Below are 5,770 nucleotides of genomic sequence, written 5' to 3'. Positions count from 1 at the left end.
TGTGCTAAAAAATTAAAATATGGTAAACTGTGTTTGAGCCCTGGGTTGGGAAGATCCCTGGAAGAGGGCATGGCAACTCACTCCAGTATTCTTGCCTGGAGAATCCCCATGGACAGAGGAGCCTGGCGGGCAATAGCCCTTGTGGTTGCGAAGAGTTGGACACGACTAAGCGACTAAGCATAGCACACAAACTGTGCTTAAGGCGTATGGGGGGGAAAAGAAAGTGGAGGCAGAGGATCAGACTCAGAGAAAGGTTTACTGTGCTGCTGACCTTGAAGCTGGGGGAAGGGGTGACGAGCAAAGTGGAGGCTGGTGCAGGCAAAGGGGTCGTGAGATGAAGACTGCAGAAGAGTCACAGATATCTCAACCAGGCATAGAAATTCCCCTTCTTAAAGCACCGTGTGTATAATTGACATGCGTATACTTGTATTTTCCACTAATTTTCTTCTACTAGCTCCCCACTGGTCTCAGATGAAGTCAGAAGATAATCTTGCATCAGTGCCCTCTGTACCCTGACACTTCCTACCTGCCTGCTTCACCCTCACTACTGCCTGCATCTTCTATCCTCTCTGCGCTGCAAGTGAGGCTGTGGGCCGTTTCTGAACTTCCATGCTCTCCCAGCTCTGCACCTTTCCCAGGCTGTCTGCACCTTGGTCTGGACTGTTGTCATCTGGATAACTTTCCCTTACTTTTCTGGTCTCCACTTGAACCCTTTTTAAGGTACAGTTAAATATCAACTCTGTTTGAACACTGAGATGTGTGTTCACAAGTAGAACTGCACATCAACTGACTCAAAGAAGAGACAATGGAAGAAAGAACTTTGAGAAGTCTTCAAGGGAGTATGAAGATGAGCTGCTATGGTATTCTTTCTCCCCCTTTCCCTTTATTTCTTGTACAATTACTACTTTCCCCTCTTTTATTTAGGCTTTCTCTCAGAGGTGAGGTCTAAACTAATTCAGCTCGGCAGATTTACAAAGACGAGCTAGGGCCCTGTGTGTGGAGGAGGGAGGATGGAAGAACGTGTTTCTATGGAGACAGGAAGCTGACATCCGCACAGCTGACTCCACCATCTTGGTTCACCAAATTAAGTCTGTCTTATTTTACATCAGTATTGGATGAGGAATCTTTCTTTTAGATTAAATACACCTTAAAAATTTTATACATTATTTCAAATTTTATGTGCCTATTTTGTGTCCAAAGTCTAGGAAAAGAGCTAAGATATTTTTCAGAGGTTGAAGAGTTTTAACATTTAAATGGTACCCTGTCAAATTCTTCATAAACTGTGAGGTTAAATTACTCTCAGTTTATATTACTATCAGAAAGAGTTTGAAATGTAGCTGTTCCTGGGCCAATCCTAGCCATGTGTATATTCACCTTTAGTCATATTCTATCCAGGTAAAACAAGACCTTTACTTGACTATTCTGAGTCACCTCTGGGACCCAAAGGTTGAGTTTTATCTCCAAATCTCAAAGGTCAAGCTCAAAAACATTTTTAATCAGCCTTGATAGCAACACTCTCCTCAGAACAGTAATTCATATAATTACTGGATATGGATATATATCCCACACATTATTTTTGGTGAGTCTAAAAGGTAAAAATGCTTTTGTTCCCAATGAAAACACAATAAAGCTGTAAAAAATTTTTGGATTAATAAGGACCAGTGATATTATGAGCAAAAATACTATGAACATTTATACACAAGTCATTTTTTAGACAATTTTCATTTCTCCTGGGAAGATTCCTAAGAGGAAAATTGCTGGGTCATGTGGTAAGCCTATGGTTAATTTTATAAAAAATTGCCACTTTATACCCTTGACAGAAACTGCCACTTTATACCCTTAACAACAATGAGTTCATGTTGCTCCATATCTGTACCAGAACTCAGCACTACCAATATTCTTAATTTTAGTCATTTGAGTGGGTCACCTGGTTTTTAAAAAAGAGTTATGCATTTGGAAGTCAAAGTACATATTTCTAAATTTAAAAAAAAGAACAAATAGTCCAAAGTAAGATCCATCAATAGGCCTATGATTACAAACAAAATTATAAAGCAAAACATGGTATTTTTTTCATTATTCTAGGGTTGTATGAATGGAGACTGATCAGTTCTATTACAGTAGTGCTTTATTTCTCTAAACATGCTGCCATGACATAGAGATATGCCCATGTCCCACACTCTAACCCAGAATCACCAATTCCTGGTTGCCAGGGCAATGAATTTGAAGCTTCATATCAGAGTTAAGTGGGGAACACACAGGCAAAGCTCTTTTGTCTAAGTGATGCTCATGATTTATCAAGTCGCCACTTTTGACGTTAATCCAGATAATTGTCCCAGAAGCTTCTGCCAGGCCCCCTTCACCTCCCTTGTTCCTTAGACTGTAAATCATGGGGTTCAGTACAGGCATCAAAATGGCATAGAAGACAGAGATCAGCTTCTCCTGAAGCACAGAAGGGCTGGAATTGGGCTGGATGTAAGTGAAAATGGTCATGCCATAGCACAAGAAACCACTGTGAGGTGAGAGGCACAGGTGTGGAAGGCTTTCTTTCTCCCTTCTGTGGACTGGATCTTCAGGATGGTGGAGATGATCCTGATGTAGGACAGGAGGACCAGGCAGAAAGGCGTCATCAGCAAGACAATGCTAGAAACCATGATGGCCACCTCAATGGAGGAGGTGTCCACACAGGCCAGCCTGACCACAGCTAAGAGTTCACAGGATATGTGATCAATACACTTGTTTGTGCACATGGGCAACTGAAAGGTGATGGTGGTCTGCACGAGAGAGTTGACAGAGCCACTGACCCAGGATGTGATGGCCAGCCTAGCACAGAGCCCTCTGTGCATGATGACCGAGTATCTCAGGGGGTCGCACACAGCCACATAGCGGTCATAGGCCATCACGGCCAGGAGAACAAACTCAATCCCACCCAGGCCCAGGGAGAAGAATAACTGGGCTGCACAGCTCACGTAGGGGATCCCTTTATGTTCCGCAAGAAAATGCACCAGCATCTGAGGAACGATGCTTGTGGCATAGGAGACATCAACAAGGGAGAGGTTGGTGAGAAAGAAATACATGGGAGTGTGGAGTCGGCTGTCCAGTCTGATCAGAAGAACAATGAGGACATTCCCCAGCAGGGTCAGCAGGTAGGTGACTGAGAACAGGATGAAGAGAGCGACCTGAGTGTCCCAGTCACTGGACAGGCCAAGGAGAATGAATCCTCTCACCCAAGTCTGGTTATCTGCTCCCATATAAAAAACAGGATTATTAATCTGCAGAGAGAGTCAGAAATAACAGATGCTATTGAATTAAAGAATCATAAAAATAACTTCTTAGAAGAATGCTTAACATAATGATTGGCCAACCTTGACCAGATATTCTAGACCATTTATGGACCAAGAAGACAGGCCTGATTGTACTATGTATTATATCTACTCTACATAAGAGACAGGCTAGCACTTTCCTCTGGACATGATGTGATCTCATAGAGTCAGTCAAAGCCTTGGAAATAATGCTGAGCAATTTTTGGAAGCTCTAAATTACTGCAATTTCCAGAGAGGGGAGAAGTGCAGATGACAATGGGAAGTAAAATGATTAACAAGGAAGATAAACATGGTCTGAAGTTCGCAGACTTCCTTCTATGTACCTACTACATAAAATATGGTAAAATGTATAAATAAAATATTTTTAAAGGATTTGTAAGAGGCAGATGTATAACAAGTAAGACTGGCAAATGCTAGAAAAATCTGGAAATTTGGGAACCTGAATGTAAATCTTTATTTATGACTTACTAGATGCTTGATTGGGTTAGAAATTTAAACTTTTGCATACCAAATTTGATAATGCTGCATAACTTAAAAGTGCATGTATGCTCGAGTGTAGATAACATGGGAAAGTATTTTATAAACTTACTTGTCATCATACTTCAGTAGTAGCATACTACCAGGTATAGCATGAGCTGTGCCCTGTGAGAGACAGAGTAACAAATGTTGTGCTTTCCTCATATTCCCTCCACAGTTAAAATAAACGAAGCAAAACCTTGAATAGATCTGAAATCTAAGATGTTGGTTTGAATGCTTTGAAACTCCAGGAAATTATGAGTCTCTGAGATTTAGTGTCTTCTGTCTTTGGAAGGGGAAGAGGGCTATTTTATCTTGTTCTTTTTATTTTTCTACCCTATTTTTTTTACTCATTCTGACTTGCTCTTTTTATTTTCCTATACATATGTATAGGAATATACATAACTCTATATATGATCTAGCGTGTATATACAATCTCAGTAAAACTGATAGTATGAAAATAATCTCTTAAGCTTCCTAGTATTAAAAGAGGAAAACAAATCTTAACTTTTGTTGAGTATTTAGCAGATATGCATAATAAGTAGACACTTTGTTTTTGAATGATTTTGCAAACATGGATGAAGTGCCATCTTCCCTGGATGTTGGAATTTCAATTGTGAATATTACCCTTCCCCTCTGCTCAAACTGTAGTGCTGGAGAAGACTCTTGAACAAGGAAATCAAACCAGTCAATTCTAAAGGAAATCAACCCTGAATATTCATTGGAAGAACTGATGTCGAAGCTGAAGCTCTAATACTTTGGTCACCTGATGTGAAGCGCTGATTCACTGAAAAAGACCCTGATGCTGGGAAGGATTTAAGGAAATAGGGGAAGGGGCTGGCAGAGGATGAGACAGTTAGATAGCATCACCGACTCAATGACATGAGTTTGGACAAACTCTGGGAGGTAGCAGACAACAGAGGAGTACGTTATCTGTTCCCCTTTGTGCTGTACAAGCTGCCTGGAGAGCATGCAGCCCAAGTCTCCCTGTGCTCCTCTTTCTCACCAGCACATCTCTCTACTACAGCCCTCACATGACTACAAATGAAGGTCAGCATCACATCTGAGGGAAAGGGTGACTTCTAAAAGCCTAACAGTTCCTGCTTTGAAGCTACAATTGACCCTTGAAGAATGAGGAGGTTAGGGGTGACCAGCCTCGGTGCAGCTGAATATCCAAGTATAATTTACAGACAGCCCTCTGCACTCCCATTTCCTCCACTTCAGCAGACTCAACCACACTTTCATGATGCAATGCTGTACCTTTTCTGAACTGTAATATTTACAGTGAAAAAATCTGCATAAAAGGAGACCCACACAATGCAAAGCTGTGTTGCTCAAGGGTCAACAAATTCCTTTTTAACCTCTCTGATTCAGCCTGTGCCTACTGGAAAGCAGCCGATACTTTTTCACCAGACTGATCATTCCAAATTGCAAATTTAATTATAGCCTTAAATAGCTAACAGATCTTTGGATATGTAATTGCTTATAGAATTAAAACATCCTGAGTAGGAGAATCATTATATTTTACATTAATTGTAGCATTCAATGTCCTGTGCATGTTTCAGAGCAAAACATTCTATTATTAAAACTCTACTAATACTTAAACACTTATCATGGATAAATTGGCAAATTACATTTAACCCATCAAAGAGTGCATTTATTTTTAAAATAAAGAGTGTGTTTATTTTTTAAATTGTTTTGGTTTTAAGATTACTTAAATTTTAATACATTGGTATTCAAATATTCCTGGTTCCTATAGTCATAAAGTCCTACCTTAGACACCTAGTAGATTAAGAAAATAGATACAGCATCTGTATTTATTCCTTTTATATTGAGTGTCTTCTTTGTGAACTGTTTAGACATAATTATTCTAAATAGGATTTTAAAATATGAATTAATTGAATTTATTGTGCTCCTTTAAAATATGTCATGAA

General features: G+C 39.9%; 1 non-coding gene across 1 annotated transcript; it reads right to left on the bottom strand.

Moving 5' to 3' along the window:
• Window positions 1-2,294: 2,294 nt before the first annotated feature.
• LOC102278192 (olfactory receptor-like protein OLF3) lies at window positions 2,295-3,248 on the bottom strand. Its single transcript, XR_011463878.1, has one exon. It is a non-coding gene; the product is annotated as an olfactory receptor-like protein OLF3 (transcript).
• Between the last annotated feature and the right edge of the window lie 2,522 nt (window positions 3,249-5,770).

The sequence above is a fragment of the Bos mutus genome, chromosome 4 (assembly GCF_027580195.1).
Source record: "Bos mutus isolate GX-2022 chromosome 4, NWIPB_WYAK_1.1, whole genome shotgun sequence".
Classification (NCBI taxonomy): Eukaryota; Metazoa; Chordata; class Mammalia; order Artiodactyla; family Bovidae; genus Bos; species Bos mutus.
The sequence above is the reverse complement of the archived record's forward strand: the minus strand, read 5'-3'. Positions and strand labels throughout refer to the sequence as shown.